The 14,010-nt window shown below is 39.2% G+C and overlaps 1 protein-coding gene across 5 annotated transcripts in view; it reads right to left on the reverse strand.

The window, feature by feature from the left end:
• Ptpn4 (protein tyrosine phosphatase non-receptor type 4) overlaps positions 1-10,199 on the reverse strand; it is a 176,770-nt gene extending 166,571 nt beyond the window's left edge. For 2 of the 5 annotated variants that reach the window (XM_071619275.1, XM_071619276.1), the window contains exon 1: positions 9,739-10,198. The gene's annotated coding sequence lies outside the window, so the exon portion shown is untranslated. Of the gene's footprint in view, positions 1-9,456; positions 9,616-9,738 lie in introns of those variants that run through there. The other 3 variants (XM_071619272.1, XM_027936866.2, XM_071619274.1) reach the window with 3 other exon arrangements.
• Positions 10,200-14,010: the final 3,811 nt, after the last annotated feature.

Raw genomic sequence — 14,010 nt, forward strand, 5'->3', positions numbered from 1 at the left:
TATTCTCTGTGTTAGTCATTCTCATTATAATGTGTCTGCTGTAATTTTGTACATTTGGGATTCTGTAAGCCTTTTGTATTTGATTTTACATTTCCTTCTTTAGGTTTGGGAAATTTTCCAATATTATATCATTGAAAAGACTGCACATTCCTTTAGTTCGCATCTCTGCTCCTTCATCTATCCCAATAACTCTTAAATTTGGTCTTTTCATATAATCCCATAATTCTTGTTTGGATGTCTGTTCATGGTTTCTTACCATCTTTTCTCTGCATGGTCAACTCTATTTTCAAGATTATATCTTTTATCTTCATGGCCTGAGGTTCTATATTCCAAGAGGTCTAGTTTGTTGGTGATGCCTTCCATTGTTTGGTTTATTGACACCTTCATTTCAAGGACTTCTGCTTGGTTTTTTTTTTCACAATCTCTCTGTATTGAAGCGATCCTTCACTTCCTGTGTTTTTTCTTTCATTTCTTATACTATCCTTTTTTTCGCAGATCTGTTTAACTATATACATTCTAAACTCCCTCTCTGACATTTCTTCTACTGTGTTGTCAGTGGATTCTGTCCCTGGAGCTTCTTGGTTTATTTGGGGCACTTTATTCCTTTGTTTTTTCATGTTGTTCGTGTGTTTCCCCATCTAGCAGTATGGATCTAAGGCAACACAAATTCTACTCTGCAGACCTATGGTGTCCCTGAAGGTTTCCAGCACCTCACCTTCAAGGGGGGAGACCAATATCAAAAGCACCCAATGTAAACAACATATAGCCCCAAACCCACTAGATCCTATGAAGACTTCCACAGTTTTCTCACAACAAAAAGAAATAGTTTAATTTACTGTCCACACTATACATAGCAAATTTGTTAAAAGGGTTCACAATTCCAAATGCTGGACAAAGAGAACAGAAGTGGTGCAGGACACTATGTTCATGAGGGAGGAGGAGAGAAGCCATAGCAAAAATCTAAGAGTGGGAAAGAATTGACAGAGACTGACCTTTAGTGGGAAAAAAATACAGAAATCCAGGAAAACAGACAAGCGAGAGGAAAAATATATATAATAAAAATTAAAAATATAATATACAATAAAATGCAAAATACCACCCATACACTAAAATCCTCAACAAACTGATGCATGAAAAAAATACCTGGAACCAAAAATAGTAGCTAGCTAGAGAAGGGGGGGGGGAGTATTTAAAACAAAAGCACATCAAATGGGGATGGGGGCGCTCAATGGAAAACTGAGCAACTGCTTGCTTCAGAGTTCAAAGACCTGTCTGATTCTTCATAGGACTGCCACACAGACCCAGCTACCATCCCTCTAATCTGGATTTCAATACCCCAAGCTTGGTCACATTGCAGACCCAAGATCTCCAAGCTGTTCTAATTTGCAGGAAGATGACCAGGGATGCACTCACATAGGGAAGTGACCCTGAAAAGGCACTGCAAGATGGCGGACAACTTATAGGAAGACTTCAGGCGCAGCCAACCCTGCAGGCACTTTGACACTGAACATCCAGATCCTCGCTGGTGTCCCCAAACAGAGGCAGCTCGCCCTCAGATGGCAGTGGCTGCAAACCAGCTGGCACCCAGGCCCCAGGCGCTGGCTGGCATCCCAAGATGGAGGTGGCCATGTGTAATCAAACCTGCAGGCACTCTGGCAGCGGACCTCTGGACATCAGCAGCAGTGGTTCAGCAGCAGCAGCAGCAGCAGTCCAGGGCAGCGGCACCAAGTGAATCAGTTGACAGGAGCAGTACCAGTAGTAGCAGCGCTTGGAGAAAAGACTTCTAGGTGATGACAGGGAGGAGCGGGCAACTGAGGCAGCAGTGTAGGTAGAAGTGGCATCTGTGGCGCCAGAGAGAAAACCTCTAGGCAAAGGTGGGGGCAGCAGTGTGAGAGAGGCAACTATGCCTGGAGAAAGACCTCTGGGCTTTGGCAGCGGCCTCTGCTGGGAGACAATCTTTGTTGTCTACTCTTCCAAAAGAGCTCTAATATCTAGCTGGGTGCAGTAGCGCATGCCTCCCCAGGGGCTGGGGAGGCTAAGACAGGAGGATTCCCAAGTTCAAAGCCAGCCTCAGCAAAAGCAAGGCACCAAGCAACCCAGTGGACTGTCTCTAAACAAAATACAAAATAGGGCTGGGGATGTGGCTCAGGGGTCGAGTGCCTCTGAGTTCAATCCCCAGTACCCACCCCCAAAGAAAAGAGGTCTAATATCTAGAATATATAAAGAAAAAAATCATATAACCCAATTAATAAATGGGCAAATTAAACTAAATAATAGCTGTCAAAAGAAGAAATACAAATGTACTACAAATATAATAATAATAAACATAAAAGGAACATTTTTATACTGTTGGTGGATTGTAAATTAATACAACCACTATGGAAATTGGTATGGAGTTTCCTCAAAAGACAAGGCATACAACAACCATAGACCCAGCTATACCACTCCTCAGTATTTATCCTAAAGAATTAAAGTCACCACACTATAGGGATACATGCATACACCCATGTTTACAGCAGCACAATTCATAACAGTCAAACTATGAAATCAGCCTAGTTGTCCATAAGTGAATTAATGGATAAAGAAAATGTGGTACATATACACAATGGAGTTTTATTCAGCCATAAAAGTGAATTTATGCCACTTGCAGAAAAACAGATGGAACTTGAGGTCATTAATTATGTTAAGCAAAATAAGCCAAACTGAGAAGGTCAAGGGTGGTACATTTTCTCTCATCTGTCGAAGCTAGAGAGGAAAAAAGAAAAGAGAGGTGGTGGGGGGTGGGCAGGGTAGTCAGGGATCTCATGACAGGAGATCAGAAGAGGGACTGGATCAGGGGACAAAAAGAGGGGAGGGAAGAGGGAAGTGCTAGGGAGTGATACTGGCCAAATAATATTGTTATCTTGTGCACATGTACCAATATGTAACAACAAACCCCATCATTATGTACAACTATATCAATAAAAAAAAATGTGAAAAATAAATTTAAACAGAATACAATTAGACATAGCAAAAAGATATGCCCAGGTTATCCCTGGAAATGTAGAAAGGAAGTTTTTACTAAGCCTGCTACAGTAAGTTAGGCACAACAAAAGGTTCCAGGCTCATCTTGGGTACATACACAGTATATATATTGTTAAAAATTGGTTGAACAGGCAAATGAACAAATAGACAGTTCAGGTGCTCTAACTACTTTCCTTGAGACTTTTCATTAGGCTTGAATTTCAAAATGTTAATTTTTAAAAATCCAATAAGGACTCATGACAACCTTGGTGCCTAGCAAAATACTTGGCTCACTGAAGGTACTCAATAAAAATTATTTGGCCTTCTCAAAGGAGAAAAGTGGCCAAAGAACAAATCTTAGCAATCATTTTCAACTTTTTGCCTCCTTCCCCCATATCCAAATGGAGTCACAGTTCTAATGAAACTACCTAATCAGTTTTCACAGTTCTAATGAAACTACCTAATCAGTAATCTCACATTCTTATTTTTATTTCCCCATTCCTAGCCTTATTATCCCTCACTTGGCATGCTAAGATCATCCTTACTTATCTCCCTACCCCATTTCTAACCTCATCCTTGCACCATTCTTACATCCTTGTATCATTACCTAGAAGTCACGAGTTACCTTTCAAAACCTATTTCCAATCTTATTCCCTTATTCAAATATCCTAATTGTTAATGCTGATTTCCCACACAGTTGCACCAAAAATTACCCCCCCCCCCCAACAACAATGATGAAGAAAATACTGAGGAGTGGGTAGAAGAAGGGAGGAAGGGGAGACTTTGACTTGACCTTCTTTATGCTTGCTTTAGGACTTGGTATGCGTTTTATTCTTGACTATGAAGTGGGGCTGCCAAGAGTGAATGGATAAACTCTCCAACACTGTTTTTCACAATCCTTTTCCCAAGTTGGCACCAAAATAATTTTTTAGCACAATTGTATAAACCAAGAAGACTATGAAGCCAAAAGAAACCATCCTAAGGCTCCAACATACCCAACGTGAAGCTCTGTTCTAAAGGTCTTAATATGATCCCTTTCATTGCCCAAACATAAGAATCCTTAACTAGGCTTGTCTCCCTCAATAGTCAACACATATGCACACACAGATTCACACACAGGAGTAGATACCACACCCATCAAGAGGTGAATATATACAAGACAACTTGCATTTCTCCAAACACACTACGTACTCTTTCGTACTTCTGACTTTTTGTACACACTGTTCTCTCTACCCAGATCAATTCCAACTCATCCTTCAAGACCATATTCCAAATACCACTTCTCATTTCCCCCAGATCTTATTTCACTGTCACTCTGAATTGTGTTTGTTGACATGTGTTACCACTCTAGAATTTGAGCTCAAGGACAAGAATCATGCCTTATTTTCCTTTATGCCATTGCTCTCACTCTATTAAGAGGTAAAGAAATGCTTACAACATCATTTCCCAATAAACCAAAAATTTCAAAAACACATTAATTAAAATAACAAAGCAAAACTATACAATCAAATTAACATCTTTTTCAAAACAAGACTACCCATTGTAAGAATTTTGAGAGAGAGATTTGGCATAACCCTGGACCATTATCCCAGTCCTACAGTTTTAGACTGAGGAAAATTTTTAAAAGTTAACAAGAGGCAATCGACTAAATAAATTATGGAATATCACCTGAGTTTAAGCAAACATTTAAACTATATTCATGAACATGGGAATGGGAAAATGGAAAAAATAGTAATACCAACTACCACTTATTGATCATCTATTTAAACACAGTGCTAGATGCTTTATATATGTTATCCTAATCTCCACAATAAAAGGCCAAGTGGTTCAGATGTTACATAATTTGCCCAAGGGTTTTTTTAAATGATTCTTTGTAGTTATATAAAACATTAGGATACATTTGACATAATCACAAAAGCATAAAATATAATTTGCTCTAATTCAGTCCCTCCTTTCTTCCCTCTACCCTACTGGTCTTTATGCAACTTACAGCTTTTTTTTTTCATTAGTGTCTTGTAGATATACTTTATGTTAGGATTCACTGTGCTCTATTCACGTATGTAAATACAAAAGTTAGGTAAAATGTAGAATGTTTTCTCTGACATGCACAAGGTTTTTGAGACTAGATTCCAAACCAGATCTGTTTCCCTTATATTTGACTTAAAATTATATCTTGACTACACAATTTTCCAGGAAAAAAAAAATACAGGTATATATGCTATATGTCTATATATTATACATCTATATATAATATAAATAAGTATTGACAACTATCCAGAAGGAATAAAAAATATTACAATGGTGATTACCAATAAATGTTGTTACAGTATTTATCACTTTTTAAAATCAGGAACTTTTAAAAAGGGCATTACTGAATAACAAACTAAACTCAAAGCAACACAAACTAAGAAAGCCTTGTTTTTAATTTTCTTACATTTAGTAGGTAACATTAAAACTCAAGAAAAGCTGTAGGAAGATATAATAAACTGTATCTGAGCAAGTATATTAACCCCAGGTGGTGTCACCAGGACTCAAAGTCTGATCTTTAAGAATGGATTAAGCATCATTCTTCCAGAAAAGGTGAATTTTGAGAACAGCTTAAAGGAGGCAGATGGACTGCAGGATGGTTAAACTGAGGAAAAAATGATGGAGGGAAAAACAAGAATGTTTTCTTTTTTAAAACAAAAATAAGAAACAGCATTAGTGAGATGAAACTGGGGAAAGTCTTCAAGGCCCAGCAGATAAATTCAGAATAAATTTGGTAAGCACCAGGGAACTCTACATATTCTTAAATGGAAGGTGACTTGCTGAAATATGATATTTTAAAGATTCAAACTTTGTTCCAACATATAGTACTGCCTTGGATTACCCAATCTTTTCAACAAACAACTGTGTGTGTAATCCATTATTCTTTATGTGTGATTTATACATATTCTCAAAAAGAAAATGACTGAATAAAAATCCTTATATGAAGAATGGGCACACTGCAGAGGGGAGACTTTCAGATATGTTTGTATTAAGAGCCAGTGAACATTTAATAAAAATTACAAGAAGAGATCTTGGAAATAATCTTTTAATGGCAACCCCACTGTTTTCACAGTAGGTTAAATGGAGACTCTAAAACAAAGTAACATGCCTAACGCCATACACAAACTTGTAGAAGATTACATACTAGAACTCAGATTTCATAGGAAGCAAGATATAAGGCTGTGTTGTCCAACACTTTCACATTCGCGACGAGATATGGCTAGCATCTGTGAACCACATTTTAAAGTGATTAAAACTAAATACAATTTTAAATTCAGTTTCTCACACATACTAGTCACATGTCAAGTGCTCCACAGCCACACGTGGTTAATAGCTACCATATCTAACAGTGCGGAAAAAGAACATTTCTATCATATTTGTCAATTAAACCTCATTAAAGTGTGGACATGAGGGAAGAATATTTCCACAATGCAGAAAACTTAACTGGACAGCCCTGATCTAAAGAATAAGCTTTACAGTAAGACAAATGTGGTCTGAATTCCACTTACTAGGAGTATGACTCTGGACAAGTTATTTAATTTCTCTTTACTTCTATTTCAGGGGTAGGAGAGGACAGGGGATTAATAATACTTACCTCACAAATTATACTTGATGATGAACTGGAATAACATGAAATACCCCTTGTACACTGTCTGACACTTAACAGATAATAAATACTATTATTCTTCCCTTCTGGAGTCTTTTTTTTCCCCTAGTACTCTACATAATCTCCTTGTTAAAAGATATAAACACAATAACCCACCCAAGTTAATATCTTCCCCTCAAAATAGTCCATAGTATGAAAACCTGAGCTTTTCTTCCAGTATTTCTACTTGGGAATAATGAAATAAAGAATTAATGTGAGGGAAAAATACCTCTAACACAGAGAGTGTGACAAATTTTCCCTTCTCTTTTCCCCCATTCCATTTTATATTTGATTATACCGACTTCTCATGCAAAGGATATACAATAAATTAGGCTGTTCTTAAACAACTGACTTCCACACCAATAAATACCCTACAGTGCTTCTACATTATATTCCTTCTCACCATCGGTACTAATTGAATATTAAATGAAGAAATAACAATACCTTCCTCCTACAGTACTTTCCTGGCAAACAATACAAGGATTTCCAGAATGCTAAGCCAATCTTCAAGGCTTCACAGCTTCTTCTAGTGAGCCAGTAAATTTAATCTACCTCGACTATAGCATATAAAAAACTTCATAACATGCAATAACCCAGAAAAACAACAATTCAATTCAGTCTGTAACCAGTGCTTTTCTACCAATAAACAAATTTTATTTAGGAGCAATAACTCATACTTAGCACCATTAAATCATACAGACTTTCATTCCTAGTGAGGTCAGAGATTTTTGCATACCTAATAAGTAACAAAGAATTCAAGAACTTTTAACCATTTTCCTTTAAACAGCCACTAAACAAGTTAAGATCCTTAAATATTTTTTAAAAGCATTCCTGCTGTTTAAAAGTGACTAAATTAACTCTCTGAAGGACGAAACAAAGTATTCTCAATATCAGTGCCTCTGTGAAATTATCTGGTAGTCTCTTTGTTCCTTAAAGATAATTCACTTAAAAAAACATGGTCAAAAAAAAACAACATAGTCAACATTCCCCTTTTTGAGTGTAAACAAAGTCATAAATAAATACTAGACCAATAACAACAATATTTCCACACACATACTGTCACTATACAACTCAATTATATTTAATAGATGAAACTAAAATATATCAAGTATATAAACCACAGAGTTTAACAAAAGTCTACAGGGATCATATAAGTTTAAAATAATTGAAAAAACTTTTTAAAATTATTATCCCACATAAACTTATTACTATTTTACTTTACACATTAAAATAAAAGTTAGGCACCTTTGTCTGAACTGATGAAATTTAGTTTGTGAAATTCTGTACTTTTTTAACACCCTTTAATAATAATGAAGTGTACATTGGTCACAGACTAATCTAAACGAATTTTCCTGAGGCTGCATTCTAAGTACATCTGACCCAGAAAGTATTTTTAGCAAGTGCATTCAATCAATGCTGGTTTTATGCCTAGCCTAAATTAGAAATCAGGTGTCATACATTTAAAATAACATGTTACTAGAGGTATTTTAAAGATATTCAATTAGGACATAAGAAAAAAAAAACACAAATTTGACACAATCCATCCACAGCTAACATTTTAGAAAATAGGCAATAAGAAAGTCACATCCTCATCTATTACTGCTTTTTGAAGAATCCCTGGTTTTCTAAATTAATAACTAACCTACTCAATATCTTAAAAAACTATAAAATAGTGATGTCTCCTTGTGTTCAAAATGTCTTGCCAAATGTCTAAAACATACTAGCTAAATCACAATTACTATATGCAAAAAAGACCATGTTGCTCTTACAAATCACTCAAGATCATATTATAAAACCATGCACATGTGTAAATGCAAAATTAAATAAAGATATGTAGGCCATAAAAATGTTAAGAGATGCAAAAATAGCTGTTATGGTAAGTGGAGCAGAAATTTATTCTGACAAAAAAATGGTGGTATCCACAAACTGACTTAACTCTTATGAGTCTGTAAAGTAGTTCTGTACCATACACAACTTTTGCTTTCAAAAGTTTTCTTTTCCTTTAAAACAATGTTCAATTTAAACTTATCAAATTCAAGATTTAACTGATGTATCTAGCTCTATTCCATTAAGGACATTTGGGGCTCTGAATAATCATTTATTTTAAGGTCATCCCCTCCCCCTCTTAAAAAATGAGAAATAATTTCCTCCCTCTGGCACACTAAGCTTCAGGAAGCCAGGATTTTAAAATGCCCTGGCTTTTACTGTACCAGTCTTCTTTCTACTCAAATCTTCTATTACAAGACGGATACACTGACTTTTTTTTCCTCCATAGATATGTTTTAAATGTTTTATTGTGCTGTGCCGTTTCAAGTGGGCTCAAGATTTCGTCATAAAAACTTAATATTAAATTTCATATTCGAAAAGCAGCTGGTTTGTTGCAGATGTCAGGTCCTCCTAGAACAAGGCTTTGAAAAATCCTGCAAATCGTCCTTGTGCATACTGATGTCACTCTATGATGCAAACCCAGACACAGTCTCCCATTCTAAGTTTCGCAGAAATATCCATACGTACATCAGTGCAACTGTAAACTGTTCCATTTTAAGGAAACCCTGGGAAATGCATCGGCTCATCTATTTAGCTATATCTCAACTTTTTTGGCCCAACTACAGATTTCTAAATACTAGCATATACTGGTAGAAGCATTAGAAGGTTAGAATTTGAATAGTAGAGATAGTGTGCTCCTGCAGCAAGCAAGAAGCGCTCCTGAGCCAATTTTTTAAAATCTACCGAGAATTCTACCAGCAATGGAAAAGTCTATAAAGAGTCTAAAGCCTTACATAGAGTTCAGGCACCGCGAAACGTTCCATCTTCGTACGTATTCCATCCCTTGTTCCTTCATTCACCCATAACAGATTTCAACTATAACGTTGGGAACTCCAAGAGCAAAGGTCCCAGGAAAAAGGAAAAAAAGAAGCGTCCTTATTTCCTTCCTTTTAAATCAACCCTGTACCTCCGGTTTGCCCTATTTGGCACCTCCAAGAGCCTCACATGCCCCAGGTAACAACCTCGCATACAACGTGCAGGGCCGAAAGGCCGGCGGGCACCCAAGAGCCTCTTACCTTCGTATCACAGCCGCGTCCTCTCGGCTTTAGGAAAAAAAACCTCGAGGCCCGGACGCACCCGGGAGAAGCGCGTCTGCCGCGCCGCGCCGCTCCGGGGGCTCCCTCAGCGCTCCCCTAGCAGCAGCCGCCGCGGCGGCCGTGCCACGGCCGGGAGCCGCCAGCACCACCTCATGCTGCGGGGCTGCCGCGGGCCAGCGCCGCCCGGGAAGCGGCAGGGAGGCGGGCAGCCGGGCGCCCTCTCCCACCTCCCTGCGGGGATGAGATAATCCACACCCCCCAAAAAGCGACGTGGGGGAGGGGATCTGGGGCGGGGGGCCTGGCCCCAGATCTCTGACCCTCCGGCCAAAGCCAAATCTCTTCCCGCCCCAGCTCAGGCCCAGTTTCAGCCCCTGGGGACCCAGGAGTCCTGAGAGAACAATGTGGGGGGGGGGGGGGGATGAGGAGCGGAAAAGCGCGAAGCACGCCTGGAGCGGGCGGGCAATCCTGGGCAGGATTTGTGTGTGAGAGTGCAAGAGGCGCTCAGTCACCCCCCTCCTTCTCCGCCTCCTCTTCTTCCTCCTCCTCCTCCTCCTCCTCCGTCTCCGTCTCCTCCTCCTCCCTCAAGCACAACCGGTCTCCTAGGCCGCAGCATAGCAACCGAACATGGCGGCTGCGCAAGCGCGACCAGTCAGCTGCCAGGAGCAGCGGCAAAGGCAACAGGAGGCGGTCTCGCGAGAGGTGAGGCCACGCCCCTTCCCTGCTAGCGCAGGGAATAGAGATTACACCAGCCCCAGAGTAGAGGGACACGCAGGTGTGAGAGGGGCGGGTCTTGGGAAGGTGGGGTGGGCGGTCTAGGAGGAGAGACGGGACGCCGTGGCCCCACCCCTTCTCCGCGCTGTGATTGGCTGCTCGAACTGCAATACCCGCCCCCACCCCGCCGCCGCTGTACCTAAGGATCCTAGGGACCCATGGGAGGGGCCAGAGACTAAAGTGTTAAAGGGGAGAAGCAGATCTTTTGGTACCAGGGCATCCCAATATCAATACTAATAGTAGATTGAAAATTTGAGGTGCAGTTTTGAATACTCTCCTAAATATAGGCTCCAAAACAAAGCCCAAACAAACAAGGTTAATTTATAAAACGTTAGGTGCCCTCTATGTACCAGGAACACAGTGTTTTTTAAAATCGAATTAATTCACTCTAATAAATGCGCATTTAATATTATCACGTCAGGAATTTTCATATTTTATTGGGATACAAACCTATTAGTGATAGGACAGATGGGCTTATGATCTTAGTTTAAATGAAAGACACAGGGACCTGACCGTCGCACTTCCCTTCTGCCTCATATTTGCCGGTACCCTCCCCAGTTGCCAGGCGTCTTCTTCCTTCTCCTTGCTCATAGCTTCCACCCTACTACAGCCGGCCTTTATAAAAATGTTCCTTCAAAAATTACTTTCCCTTCAAGTCAACACAATGGCTATTTGCCAGTCAGGGAAATGTGTACCAATCTGTGAAAGACTGACTCTCTTCCTCTCACCCCCCTCCCTAGTTTTGCCATTTGAAAAAGAAAACGCGTCAGTTCATATTTTTTTCTGCTTTACCTCGTCTACTTAGTTTTCTTTCCAGATTTCTTGTCTAGCCAGTGCTCATTCATCCTTCCCTAAATATGCATTCTTGCCTCTAAGTCTCCAGTTTCGATGCCTTTGTTCATGCTGTTGACTCTATAAAATGCTCTCCATCCCAAATCCACCTATCAATATCCTTTTATCCTCCAACAAAAGATCAGAAAGGAATACCACCAACAGTAAAAAGTAATTTCTTCCTCCTTTGACACAGAGAGCTCTAAGTTTATATCTTCCTTTGATTCTTATCATCATATACATTTTATTGTACAGTACTTAGCTCTGTGCAGGTCATACCACGACTCCGTGGTCTGATCACTACTTCCACTGAAGGGAAAGGACCTCTCAGTCATCTTTATATCCTTTATAATGTTTGATTACACTGCCTGGTTTAAAAAAAAAAAGTGTTGTTGATAGAATGAAATGTTTGAATCTCTCACGGTAGGATTTCAGGAAGATGTTTAAAATGGAGCACACTCTTCCTCGCCTTCTAAATCTGGTAGTTTGGATATTGTCAGTGATATTAATCAGGTCTAAATTGCCCTTATTGATGCCCTATAGAGCTTGGCAACTAGTCCCAACCAACCTTTCCATCTTCAGACCCTCCCCCTGCAGCTCATTCCTTCTGCCCTCATCTGTAAACCACAGTGTCTATATTTACATAAAACATAAATCTGACGTGTACCATAAATATATCTGGAGTCTCAGCATTGATGAGGGCTTGGAGAAAGACATCCTTTGTTTTGGGAAACTCCTCAGGATGAGCCCTTTAGATAAACAAACATAAGCCTCATATTCATCTATTGTTCTTTAAGAAAAGTATGAAGCCACTTTCTTAAAAATTGATATATAATTCACATACTATAAAATTTACCCTTTAAAGTATGCAATTCAGTGCTTTTTAGAATCTTCACAAAATTGTGCAACTGTCACCACTAATTCCACCTAAAATAAACTATCATAAACTATCACTACTAATTATCACTACTAATTCTACCCCCCAAAAGAAATCTTATATCTGTTAGCAATCACTCTCCATTTCCTCCTCTTCCAAGTCCCTAACAACCACTAAGCTATATTCTGTCTCTAGGATTTGCTTACTCTGGATAATTCATATAAATTAAATAAGTTCCTGAATGGAACATCCTTAGTGAAAGTCACCAGGATGGGCCATTGGAGTCACTTACTGTTATTCTTAGAAAATTCTTGGGCTGGGATTGTGGCTCAGCGGTAGAGCCCCCGCCTCCCACGTGCGAGACCCTGGGTTCGATCCTCAGCACCACATAAAAATAAATAAGTGAAATAAAGGTGTTGTGTCCAACTACAACTAAAAAATAAGATAAAAAAAAAAGAAAATTCTAAGTTCACGTAAATCTACCTCAGCACCACATGAAAACAAACAAATAAAATAAAGGTATTGTGTCCAACTACAAAGAGAGAGAGAGAGAGAGAGAGAGAGAGAGAGAGAGAGAGAGAGAGAGAGAGCTTTAGAATATATCCATCTCCATACTGGCTTATTGTAGACTGAACTGGGGAATAATAAGTTAGACTTCAATGTGCATATCCATAACCTGAGTATCGCATTAAAATGCAGGTCTAATCCACTAGGTCTAAGGTAGGGCCTGATACTCTGCATTTCTAAGAAGTTCATTGGTCTTTGGACCACCTTAGAGTAGCAAAAGCGTAGACCACTGTTCATTAAACAGAAGTCAAAGAAAGTCAATTTGCAAATTCTCTATAAATGTAAAGTTTTGCTCTTATTTAAATTGTTCTTTTTAAAATTATTATATTTTAATGCCTGTTCTGAATCATTTGAATCATTTTGTATGTGGTAACAACTATAACCATAGCAGTGAGTTCAATATTCTCAGCCCAAGAGAATTAAATTTCAATAAAACAGCATCATCTATCATACTACTTTAGCTTTATAGACATAGAACGATATGACAATAAGGAATTTATACCTGATCTACACCTAAGAAACATAGTTAAGATAATTTAATAGTTGGGAGTTAGCTTTTTTTTTTTTTAAAGTGGCCTCAAACATTACTGGATATTAGCAGACGCAGCTTTTGACTGATTTTTTTTTTTTCCTGTGTCTTCAACATGCCCTTGGCTGTGCTTTGGAGTGTGAGTATAAAGGCTGTGTCCATAGTTGGAGGCTGTTGACAGGCAAGGACCAGCCTTCTCTCCTAACCCTGGATAGCAAGGGCCAGGAGGGAATAGGCATTTATTCTGGCCTGTGCAGCCTAACTCAGCCGCCTGGGCCTTGGCAATGACCCTGGGCAGCATTACTGGAAGATAAGCTTTGCCTGGGCACTGTGGCTGACTCACTGGCCACCCTACTATCAGTAGCTTGAGAGGACCCCTTTGAAAGAAATTTGAGTAACTTTGGAATCACTGGGGATATATAAGGGAAAAGAACCCCAAAGGAAAGTTGGTTTTCACGTGCTAGATAGAGTCTGGAGTGATATGAATTTTAACTTTAAAAAAACCACGTGACTTAAAATGACTTGATTTTGTTGCTTAAGCTGGTGAGGTGGAGCATTCAATGTACAAGGCTTTCAGACAAGTTTGAGTCCTGAGCTGGTCTCTGACATGACACCCCAGTTAGATATCTGTCTGCCTTAGCTAGACAATTAAGGGGCAATTTCATCTTTTTATCTG

This window comes from Marmota flaviventris, chromosome 11, assembly GCF_047511675.1.
Source record: "Marmota flaviventris isolate mMarFla1 chromosome 11, mMarFla1.hap1, whole genome shotgun sequence".
Lineage (NCBI taxonomy): Eukaryota > Metazoa > Chordata > Mammalia > Rodentia > Sciuridae > Marmota > Marmota flaviventris.